Source organism: Gambusia affinis, linkage group LG21 (assembly GCF_019740435.1).
Source record: "Gambusia affinis linkage group LG21, SWU_Gaff_1.0, whole genome shotgun sequence".
NCBI lineage: Eukaryota > Metazoa > Chordata > Actinopteri > Cyprinodontiformes > Poeciliidae > Gambusia > Gambusia affinis.
In genome coordinates this window covers 16,966,041-16,978,966 of record NC_057888.1, presented here as the reverse complement: position 1 = coordinate 16,978,966, position 12,926 = coordinate 16,966,041, and the positions used below count along the sequence as shown (strand labels likewise).

At 38.3% G+C, this 12,926-nt stretch overlaps 1 protein-coding gene across 2 annotated transcripts in view; it reads left to right on the top strand.

The window, feature by feature from the left end:
- The window catches only part of ntng1a (netrin g1a), a 321,235-nt gene that overhangs the window by 110,017 nt on the left and 198,292 nt on the right, over positions 1–12,926 (top strand). The window contains exons 3-4 of one of the 2 annotated variants that reach the window (XM_044104584.1): positions 3,907–3,986; positions 7,041–7,130. The gene's annotated coding sequence lies outside the window, so the exon portion shown is untranslated. The remainder of the gene's footprint in view (positions 1–3,906; positions 3,987–7,040; positions 7,131–12,926) is intronic. The other variant, XM_044104587.1, reaches the window with a different exon arrangement.

Genomic DNA, 12,926 nt, shown 5'->3' with positions numbered 1-12,926 from the left:
TCAGTGCGCTTGACAAATAGAAAGATCCACAATCAGGAGGAAGCAGGAAAGGAAACAATGTTTTGAAGAACTAAATCTGTCATGATGCTTAGATACTGTCCACATCGCTCCGGCGATGCTTTAAACAAAAACCTTCAGAACCCCACAGCTCTGAATGGATGAAATTTAGAACAGCCAATAGCTCCATTTCTTACTGAGGAGTTGGCAGCCACGTGCTGATGTTGGGGATTTCCTCCACATCTGTTTCCGCTGTGTCTCTGTGCATTTACAGTGGACCCCCACCTATTCACCGCCACAGTATTTGTGTTGTTGAAACACATAGAAGCAATGCTACTAGATATGTTGCTGACAGCAAAACAGCCAAAATAACCGCAGCATTTTTATTTTATTTTTTTGCCCTTGGTGGTGATTGGCTGTGTCCCAAAGAGTGGAAATAAAGAAGACTGTAGCTTCTGCGGTAAGTCTGAGAGAGCTTCCACTGTGTGAATATTAATCAATATTAGGGGATATTTGGTGTATGAACTCCTACTACAACGTAAAAAAAACCTCTAAAGAGCTTCTAGAGAAGATCTTTGGTGTCTTAACCCTGTGAGTCTTTCATGAGTTATTACTGGGTTTCAACATGTCTGGTTCAAAAGCGTAAACAAGATTATTTATCAGCCCCGAACGAAATAATTCTGCACTGAACAAGGTTTCTTTAAAAATAGATTTTTTTGTTTGTTTGTTTTTATTAAAGGTTTCATTAATATTGAACTGTTTTAATGTTTTTTAGAATTACACTGAGACAAGTCAGAAAGGCACAAGATATAGAATTAAATTAAAGAATAATGAAATATTTGGGTGACAATGTTTTAATCTTACTGATTTAAAAAAATATAACCTGCCACACTTTGCAGTTGTAAGCTTAATGGGTATTTATATTACATATCATATACATGGTTACTTTGAGAAATAGTTTTCAAATTCTTATTACTAGCAGTTTGCTTGTTAACTGCCTAACTTTAAATGGCAGACGTCTGAAGTGTACTCAACACTTATTCATAATTTAATATCCACAGGGACTTAACTATGGAGGCTCAAGAACCCTTTTGTGATGTAAACTGAACACATAAAAACCAAACGTGCAGGTTGAATTTCGTTAATAAAAGCCAGAAAAGACAGATATACTTTCCTGGCTTTCAAAAAATGAAAAAATAAAATAAAATAAATAATAATAATAACAAAATCACTTGTTTACACACTAGATTGTTGAGATATTGCAGGTTTGATTTAACTCATGGGAAAAGTTGCAACCGTTTAAAGGGATGCATTTTTACTCTAATGTAAAAAATGCGTCTCTAATATCTTTTACATCTGCACACTTTTCAGATTTTCTCTCTTTTATCTCATCTTTCTATTTTTGCCTATCGATGCAGTCGCAGCACCCATTAGTGTCTCCATTCTCTCCACGGAGCAGATAAAATGGCCCGGATCCGTCTCAGATGGGAAGCGCTGAAATCATCTTCACATGACATGCATGTAATATAGCAGCCACTGCAAAGAGGAGGATTCAATATTTAGTCACAAATGGTTTGAGAGCAGATGACTTAAATTCTTACGTTTCAATCGCCGTCTTTCTTTACACAGAAAGCCAAGGTTAGCTGCACTTTATCAGATTCGAGATGCTATCTGTTAGAAAGCAACGCAGTGCTTTCAAACTGTCAGAACATCAGCAAGACGGGGTCGGATATTTGGTCTTTACAGTCTCAGTCGAGCATCGTTCATTTATCCGTAATTAACAGGAAAAGATATTTCAGAAGTAACGAGGACAATGTGATATGAGCCTTTGTGTGTGTGTGTGTGTGTGTGTGTGTGTGTGTTTGTGTGTCTACACCATTGCACATTGCTGCGTATGGAGACCCGTAGGGAACATGGGGGAAAAAAAATGTCTTTTGCATTCCCTCGCTATATACTTACTGCAATATTAGCTGGTCTGTTTTGTTTATAGTCACAAATGTCAATTTAAAAATTTTTTACATATATATATATATATATATATATATATATATATATATATATATATATATACATACACACTTAAAGAGCCTCATTGGAAACATGTTTATTCTTAATCGACTATCAAAAGTTGATTGGAAATTGATTTATTCACTGCATGTTTATGTCTGTTTGTGTAAGGTTGAGATCGAACTGCACATGAAAACGGCCCTTTAAACCATTCAGGCTACCAACACAATAGAGACGCAATCAGAACAGTCAGATGACTTATTATAACTCAGAAGTCATTACCGACTAGTTCGGATGTATTTTTTTTTATTTAATTCTTTCCTCCTTACTGAAAGTTTCTGTTTACATCAGGAGTTTGTAGAGCAGCTCTATCAGAAAGAAAAAGATATAAAACTTCAGATATTTCACAGCGAGACATTAACATACATAGAAAAACCTCACAAAAGCTTCATATTATAGCAGAAAGTACGACGGCCACCGTAAGAAAGGCTTACAGTATTCAATTATGCCACGTGAACTGATCAGTACATCATTTCAAGAGAACGCAATACCTATTGCGAGGTAACTCAAAAGAAAACAAAAACAATTTTATGACCTAAAAACTAGTTTTTTTGGGGGGGGCTTGGGGGTTGGCTTAGGAAAACAAAAGAAGTCTGAACATGTTTACTGAGAATGACAAAACACGATATTGCCGTGGAAGGAAACAGAGCCGTTGATGTGTGGGCGACAATACACCAGCAGGCAGTTGCCAAAGGAGCTGAAGTCTGTGACGGTGATTCATCGCTCCACTACGAGACGTGGGATATAAAAAGGACTCCGCCGCTGTGGCAATATATCAAGCTTGCACCACGAGACGCACTTAGGGGTTTTGATCCATTCAGACCACACTACCGACTCGACTATCCTCGGCTGAGAAAGATCTGGCACATCTGTCAAATAAAAAGTTCTTTTACGGCGGCCCAGAGAGAGAGAGAGAGAGAGAGTGGCGTGGAAATTAAATTTTAAGGATGAGACGTTAAGAATCTTAATCATTTTTCAAAATCTTGTCGAAGCCCACTTCCATTATAATTTAGTGCAAATAAAACAGATTTTGCCTAAACCTCAGCGACAATGAGCAAACACGGTTTCTAATTAAGTTGGATTTCTATTGAGCCAGCACGAAACGGCACGCGAAAACAAAAGATGTCTTCCAGAGTTCAGCCGGCGGTGGGATAAAGACAAAACGGCAATGGGTTAACTGCTGTTAAAAAAACCCCCAAAACATCAGCAACACCCCCAAAAATGCAACATTCATCAGCGCGTCAAGCAGCTACTGGAAGATACAGAAACGTCGTGTGCGGCGACACTAATGAGCTCTCGTTCATCACTGTAGTAAAACCAGCAGGACGATAATTCCTGAAAGTTGCTCTGTCGTCAGCGTGAGCTATAGATAGAGATCAGATGGTTCTATCACGACTGCTTAACAATTTCAAGCCCCATTAGATGAGGCTCTGAAATTATATGTTACATCAATTTTGATTACACTGATGAATGCGAAGGTAAACGATACGCTAAGCTGAAGAGAAGGAAAGCTGTTGTTGAGCTTACAGATGTTTGGTTGCAAATTCTTTTGAGGAACTTGAGCGCAGGAAGAGATTTTTCGCCTTCAGATCATGTGCAAAAACAGTAAACCAGTTCAAGGCATCGTGAGGAGAAAATGTGGAGCCAGATGTAGCAGCAGACCATACATGGGCTGCAGCTTTCACTTTTTTTTTTTACTATTCCAACAATAAATTTTAGATTTAATATAGCACAAAGAGTCACAAAAGTTTGTGCCCCATAGATTTAGACTTTTACTTTTTCTTGCTTTTTATTCGGAGAGAGGACGTCGGTGATCGGCTGTTTCTTTTTTGTTGTTGTTAGAATCAGCTGAGATGCCTGAGGACTGGATGCTGGATGCGTCTACCCAGGATGTTCCACACCAGGATGTTCCCAGGATAGTGGTAGGACGTGAAAAGATTTTTATTTTTTATTTTTTTTGACATGACTTGTTCCAGTTAAATTCTCATAATATACTGCATTCTTTTCCTAAAAACTTTGGGTGTGAACCTCATACAGTTGCTATCACTAACCAGCTACGGACCTATGAGAAGTGGCCCTAGTTGTGTAGACATAGATTGGTTGATTGGTCCAACAAATAACAGCAGTAGATATTTAGGCACTCAGGATGATTACTACATATCCATAACCACTTCTGTGTATTCCAGTAAAGGTTTTATATGTTTCCTCAAACTATTTCATTCCTAATTCAGAAATTGTAGACTGTAAGACATTAACAAGATCAGTGTTGCTTTTGCGTCGCACTCCGTCCTGTTGGTTGGCTGAGGAAACAAGAATGGAAACATTGTAAAAGAGTCCTCAACATGTTTCTGTCACACACGACCTTTAGTGTTTTTCCTCTCATAGCCAAATAGTCAGTTGCCATTATTTAACATTTCAGAAAACAATGTTTGCAAAGTAGAAGCAGAAATTCTTGATTTGTCTTTCTGTCCCCTGGGTGTTTTGGAAGGAAAGGACAAGAGGACAGACTATACTGTGTTATGACGCCATATGGTATTAGCTTCTCTTGATGAGCACAATCACTGACTGGCCAGTACACTGTCATGTAGAATAGTCCAACTGAAACAACCCAAGAAATGAGTTCATTAGTCTGTCTCCATCAGGTTTCCTGCTTTCTTTCTGCCACAGCTGAACCACATCACCTCTGGTTGGTTAGTCCTGTTCCTTCATCACTTTCTCCACCTCTCTCAGCATTTAAACTCCTGTTTTGTTTTTGTTTTTTTTTATTATTAATTGTTGGATTCTGTTGTTTGTGTTTCTAACAGAAACACACAAAAAGAATCACTTTGAATCCACATTGTCTATATTTTCAGCTCATTTCTGGGTATGGAAATAAATTAATACACCAATATATTTCCACCTTTGGAATAATATTTTCTACCGATATTAGTAATTGTATGGCACTTCCTAAAGATTTTGATGTGAAGACGTATGTAGCTCAATGCAAACTTAGTCTTTTTTTTTTTTCTATTTTATTGTTACACTTAAAAAAATATATAACAAAAAACAAAATACTTTGGAAAAAGTATATTATGTATACAGTCAAACATGGTGGTGTCGGTGTGGTGATCTGGGGGTGTTTTTCTCTGGTCAAGAACACATGCAAGAACAATTCTGAATTGATCCAAAAATAGCGTGAAAGTTTTTGAAATGTCCTAGTCAAAGTCTGATCTCTTTGCGATGCTTTGGGGTGACCCTAAACCAGTTGTTCTGGCTTAAATACTCTCCGACATAGCAGAGTTTAAAAAAAAAAAACTAATAATAATAATAATAATCTGTCTCTGTCTGCCTGCGGCTCTTTATAATCATAGTCAGGTTAGCATTACTAGCTTTTTTTCCTTAAAACGTTGAACCTTTTTACTTAAAACAATTTTTTTTTATATTTAAAATGCCAATATCCTATCATATCATAATTCACAGCTACATACATCAATACACCCAACATTTGTGTTTGCCTTTTTTTTTTAAATCAAGATTCCTGCCACATGAGCATCAGAACTCATCGATAAGCAGATGGTTATAAATCTCGACAGAAGCCATTTTTTTCAAAAAACGGTCTGTTCAAACAGAAATGCAGCCTTTCACTGACGCGCGGTGCATAAACATTCAGTTCACGCCGCTTTGGAGGAGGAGACATTACCTCAAAGTCCCTCCACGATCCCCCGCCCGGTGTGAAGGAAACTCAGTGGGATCCTGAGACAGAGCACTGGTGATGCTCCCAAGTGAAGGTTCTCACTGTGGCTTGGCTTTCACAATAATGCAGAAAAACAAAAACAAAGTGTTCCCACTTTCAAGGCAATTTTTCTCACTGGTTTATGATTACCAACACATTTTGGTCAAGTTCTTTGTTTTGGCTAAACCAAAAAAAAAAAAAAAGGGGAAGGGAAAGGAAAGTTTGAGATCAAATGACGTTCACAACGCCTCGGGGAGACGTTTTGAAAGGCATCATATTCAAATGTATGCCATTCATAATAGTTTTTACTGTAAAACAAACTAATCCCAGATGAGCTCATTAAGGACATTTTTTCTGTCGTGTGAAAACGGACCAAATTAGTCCTTTGTCATCTTCCAGAACCTCGTTGTTTGAGCTTGTGTGTTCTGTTGTCTCTGCTGTCGTCCTTTTGAAGCTGAAAAACTCAGCCAAGAAGTGGTGACTTTATAAAAAAAAAAAAAAGAAAAAGAAGGGTTTTTTCTTGTAATAAATCCAAAGGAGACCTGCTTTTTTTTTTTTCTTTTTTCCTATCAATCTCCTGTCTGATCTTTTTATGCCAACACCAGTCAATCCAATCAGGAAACATCCGGTAAGCCCTTTGATTCCGCCATCAAATGTTGACGGTCTCCCACTATGTAAGCTGCCTATCAGATAATAAGGGGGACTTGAATACCAGTCGGTGTGCCACAGCGAAGGTGGTCCTGGTGCTTTTTACCTGGCGTCCAACATGTCTTCGCTGGCCCTGTCTCACTGTTCTCTCCAGGGAAATCTTGCAAGAGCAGCTGTCCTTATCAATGCAACGGCTCCCTGCTCACTGACTGCCTGGGCTGCGCTCTCCATGACAGCAGCACGGAGGTAGCCGTAATCTGCCAAGACTTCAACAAAATTAAACCGCCAAGCAGGCCACCTGGGGGGAGGTAGGGTATGTTCTGGGAGGAGGAGATTTCCTGCTCACCATGATACAGCAGCAGAGGCAAGAGACATTAATATGGCATTGCATGTGCAAGACTTACAAAGCATCTTCTGTTCCTACTACATAAGCCGTTTTGTTATCAGAAGAAACACAGTTTATGTTGCTTTAATCATTACCTCCATATAAAACATTTCCTTACAGGTATTATCCTTTGAAAACCCGCAGTTTTCTGGATTACGGTCTTTATGAAGACTGACCTGCCTATTGCGGTTTTGGCCAATACTAATTTATTTCTGTATTATTTTCTTTCAGGCCTGTCAGTCAAGCCTCTGTTATGGAGCAGAAACAGGACAGTGGTTGATTTTTAGACCTCTGCCAAGGTGGATAAGATCGACTTCATGTGTAAGCATCAACTGATCGCCTGTCTCCCAAAATTAAGGAAATCGGGGCGACTTATCGACGCACAGGTAGACGCAACGGATCCGATTTGGCATTCGATCCTGCTAAACAATGAGGCCGGACGATGTGCTCAGTATTTAGAACACGGTAAAGTTAGTGGGGCCTCGCAGACTGCGACTGTTCAACGAAGGTAGGCTTGAGGTCTAGTTTGATTGGAAGTACGCAGAAATGTGATGGTAATGTGATGAGCGGGACATGGCGGCATGCTAACTAAAATGTTTACTAGCGAGAAACCCAGTGTCAGAGAAGGAGCTAAGCAGCACAGAAAATATGAAAGAATGAATCAACAGTCTTGTTTGAGCAACTTTGAGTTTACCGCCGGACAGTTTGTGTTTATTTCCTCTACATACTTGTGCGTGGATACTAGGTCTTGCAAGTCCGGTGGTCCGTAGAGGGATGCTCTAGTCAAAGCCTGTGTGTCAGAAAAATTTGGAGCAACGAATTGGACGCCATCGGTGTGTCTTGGCCGTAAGGGATACAACACTTCTGGAAGAAGGTGCCCTGAATAATAAAAAACAAAATTGAACCTTTTGGCTTACATGCTTAAAGCTATGTATGCCAGAAGACTAACATGGCAATTAATCCTTTCAGCATTCATAATATGCTTTCTTCATTAGGGAACAGCAAAGCTGATTAGTGTTTATACGTAAATGGATATAGGCAATCCCGGAGGAAAATTTGTTAGTTTGCAAAAGTCTTGTTACCAGACAAGTCGGATTGAAAGGCCTTAGCTCACTACTGTGCCCTTCTTAAAAAACAACAACTGTGGAATATGGTTTATTGTACAATAAAATTCCTATGCTTATTGAACAATTAGCAAAATCAGTTTAGAAAAGAAAGAGAACAAAAACACAAACGTAGAAAAACTGCCAAACATAAACATGAGGCTGCAGGCGGGGAAACTGTGTAATGATGAAAAGACAACTCTAGAAGTGAACATGGCGGCGTAACACAGTGGAGGTAGCAGGGAAATCGCTGCAGCCGTGCTTCAGAATGCCACAAGGATTTATACCAAGATTTGACAAACACGAGACCGTTAATAGTGTTGTTGTCAGGACACACGAGGAGGTGCAGTGCAACATGCCTGAGTTGCAGCAAAGGGAAGATCATTGACTACGGAGCCTAGTTAACGCAGACTGGTATGTTGTTGTTATTTTGGCTATTTGCCGAGATAAGATGACCGTTTAGAAAGGTGAAATAAGTTATCTGTGTGATGAGGTTTCCCAAGGGTGCCCACACAGTGGTATACTCCTAACTTCTGTCCGTTTTAACAACTCTACCACAACAGGCAGGGAATGCTTACTAGTACACAGAGGTTATTGGAAAAGTAACAAGATGGAATGACGTTATTTTCGAAAAATCAACTGGACATAGCCTATAGCTGCAGCTTATTTCTACATTTCTTACATCGGCTCACTGTATCTCAGAAGAGACTTCTGTTAATCTATTTCTACTCTGCTCTGCCTCCCCAGAATCAGAACCAAACATGGTGACGCAGCAATCAGTTTCAACACTCCTCTAATCTGGAACAAACGTCCAGAAAACAGCAAAACTGCTGAAACACTGGAGCTCTCGAAACCCATTTGTTTCGAGCCGCCTTCGATTAATAACTGAAACATCATTGCTTTTAGTCTGTATTCAAGATTTCCTTTATCACAACGCTGAAGTACAATGCTTTATTTGATGTTTTTTGTTTTTTTTCCCCCCATATAAAACGTTTAATTTCCTTGCTGCTGAGATGTGCTACAAAATAAACTTGCCTCGCCGTACAGCATAAAACAGCCACACTACTTTCTCCTGATATTTTTGAATTTCATTCAATTCACTCATTTGCTTCTTCTGACTTAATGTTTATTCAGAGTATAACCGGATGGGTTGTTTACACCTGCGAGTGTGCTTGCAGCATGTTTATCTCCTTAACATAGATTTCTGACAAAAAACCAGAACAGATACTGGGAGCAAATGGGGCTCTGCTTGGGCATCAAGACATCTGACACATCTATTTAATTTCTGTGTAATCTTCATGCTTCCACAGAGTGGATGTTGATGAAAGAACTCCACACATAAAAAGTAGTATCTGTAATCTTAAACCTAAAAATGTTTCCATAAACGCTAGGAATGGGAGTTTTCACCGTTCAGCTCGAGATGCGACTAAAACCCCCCCCCCAAAAACCCAGTTTTTCTGATGCAAGTCTTTATCGCAGCTCATCAAAATCTGCGATTTGTTGTCATTATTTTTGTTTTTTAAAAGAAGTATACAAATTTCTTTGAATGGGCATTCGCAAGCACTTTGATACAATCGATGTGTCCGTTTAACCCAGTCAGTTTGGGTAAAAAGGAAAAAATCTGGGATTTTAGTTTACAATAAATGCCTGTATGCATAAATAACAGAAAATACCTCACCCCATTATATGGTTTTGTTAAAATATCTTATTTTGTTTTATTGGGCAATTGAACATGCCTCACAATTTTTACAAAAAGTACAGAAACTGGTTTTTGTTTTGCATGTCATCAAACTGAGAAAACGATGCACGCATTTGAACGGCAAACAGAAATTAGTTTAAAAAAAATAAAAATACTAGTCAACATGTAGCAGCTCAAAGCTAACAACCTCTTGATACCGTTTAAAAAGACGACAGAAATATTTCAAGAGAGCTTCAAGAGGTATTTTAATTATTCAGAAAAAAATGGATGATTTAAGTTTCTCCAGTTTGAGAGAAATGCATTGTGATGAGGATGCAAGCTGCCTGCCTCAGAGATTTTGAAGCTCCTGGTTGTTTTTGCTGGTAATCCTGGCTATCGCAAACATCATGAGTAGTCCACGGTAGAAACATTTTATTTATTTATTTATTTTGCATCAGAGACCTAATTTGTGCATTTCTGTATTGACTATATTGAGCTTGTATTACATTACAGCTCATTCAGGACTGAAACGAGGATGAGTGAGAAAGCTACGAGGATTAAGTAAAGTCTGGCACAGACTCTGATAATGAGCAACACAAGAAAAGTGAAATGAAAGGGATGAAAGCAGGGGAAAATGGGGGAGAAGGAGAGAAATGGTAAACCACTGGGGAGGAGAGCTGTCATTCGAATATGAAGCTTTATGATTTGAGTAAACGGAAACGGTTCAGAGGAATCCGTTTCACCGTTTGTTGCTGGTGTCCAGGACTTTACTACAGTGCTGTGGAAAAGTGTTTACCCTTTAGCAGATTTCTTCTGTTTCTCCTTTTTTTTTGGCACATTTAAAATGTTTCTCAAACTAATTTTAATATTGGATAAATACAACCTGAATAAATACAAAAACATCATCAAACAATGGATTCATTCATTAAAGGAAAACAGCTTTCCAAACCCACCTGCTCCTATTTAAAAAGGTAAAGCTAATGGCTAGTTAGCTAACTTTAGTCCTTATTATCACAAGTGAGGGCGTTTTATGCAAGCATGTTGTAACTGTGCCAATATGAACAGTGTGCCAGAGATTCAATTACTGTATATAAATTGGATTTAAGTCCAAACTTTGTGTATACCACTCAAAATGTTGTGGTTTTTTTTTTTTTTTGTATACATGTGTGTCATTCAGAAGCAACCTTGCTACTGTTCTTTGTGTTCTTGCAGCACGACTAAAGCATGATTGGGTTTCAGGTCATCTACTGATAGCCAGATATTCTTCTTTCAGGATTTTCTGTTGAGCAGCTTTGTGAAGTTGTTTAGTTCTTGAGGAAGCAACACAGCCAGAACCCTCACGCTTTACGCCTCACCTTGTTTTACTGTCAGCTTTTTTAGTTTTAGGTCAGCTGTATCACGACACATGCCTTTCAAAACGTTCCACTTTGGTCTTGTCAGTGCACAGAATATCCATTTTGCCCAGTTTCTCTTTCTTATTGTTCAATTTGAAACTCTTTAGCTCTTGTTCTTGGTTGCTTTGTCTCTTCCTGGTTGAATTGTCATTGTGTTCTTGGAGACATTTTGGTTATCCAGTGAAAACTTACAAATGGATCATGTTTTATTCAGCTGTGTATTATGACCCTCAGAGTGGTTCATTGAGATCCCAAAGTCCTACAAATGGCTTTTTTTGGTGAATATTTTTTGTACATGATCAGTTGCTTTTTGAGATATGTCATCCATCAGAAAGGTTCCATTGAAATTATTTGTTACATCTGCAGGTCTGTTGGGGTGGAGTAGGGTCTTTTATGGCACAATCACTTTTTTGTTGCTTTATTTGTAAAACTTCACATACTTGAGCTCACAAAATGTACCAATTTCCAATTTAAAATGTTTACATTTCTACAAAAAATGACCATGCAGACAAGCATCTGCAGGGAAACACAATGAAAAACAATGCAGCTAATATACAATACCCTGTTTGTCTTCCATACACAACAGAAAATAGTAACAATAGTAACAACACTTTTGTTTTTTGTAAATGTTAACACGTGTTCTGTAAACACTTGGCTGACATTTCTTCTTCATGGAAGCTCCCCGTCCGGAGCCGGAGAGTCTGGACACACAGACTGAGGGCCAAAGTACTTCTGTCGTGCTAATGCTTCTTGAACACACACACATACACACACACACTGAAAAAGAGCGACATTTCTTTTGCACAAGCTGCAGCACCCTGCGGTATTTAAAGTGCACTTGGTTTTGATCACATATAGTCCAATTTGAGAACCCGATATTGCCTCACGGTATCGTTCATAAAAGAATTGATTTTTAACTTTTCATAAGAGGACGGTGCATTAGGGTAAGATGATGCCTGCCCGTTCTGCGTCGTGATGAATGGTTGCGGGCAACTTTTGAATCATTTCAGTTTCTGCTCTCTCGTAACGTCTTCACCGGCAATTCTGACGTGTTTATTTCAGGCTTTGCATATCTAATTTTGTCATAAATAAATTAGTACTATAGTTAATATAACCCAGGAGTAATTGTTTGGCACTCAGTCAGCGCTGTCAGGAAATCATCTCAAATGCTTTACAACACAAAACAGGAGAGGGTAGAATTACTGGGTAAGACATCCTTATTATCTGTAATGGCCAAAATGTTTTATTTCTCACCACCAGCAGCACCTTAATGTTAATATTTAATAGCTTTACAATACCTCAACCCATTAGAGCAATATATTTTTAAGTTGGAAAACTTAAAAAATTTCCTAAGTGTGATATTTGGATATTGGGTTGTTTTGGTGTTTTATTTAATTCTAGTTCCATTATTATCGTGTTATTGCAGTTTCTTAATTTGAGTACATCATTTTACATTATTTCAGTTCTTTTCTCTGTGATTCTAGTTTGTTTATTATTTATTCCTTGTGTTTATAGTTATATGTTAAGTTGTCCTGTTGCGTGCTCTCCCTTGACCCCTGTGCCATTTTCTCTCCTCTCACATCTAGGCTCATTACAATAATCAATAAATCAATTAATTGCATGATAAATTAAGACAAACGCAAAAATCTCAGTTGGCACGGGTTTGTCGCTTCTCTTTTTTTTTTCTCTGTCTCTTTAACCAAAACCTGGATGATAAAAGTCTTCAGTTTTGTGCTTTGGTTTCAATCAGCCCTTTTTGTAAAAGGACAATTTAGTTTACAAAGACTTCAAAATAGATTTTTCTTGTTTTGTTTATTTTTGGTGTTTAGAATGTCTTCCAGTTCCAGTGTTAAATTTAAAGTTTAATGTGATCTTTTAGAAAGTGTTCTTGCATTATTATTTTGCCAACGCCACTATATTACTTAAAAATGGTCTCGAAACA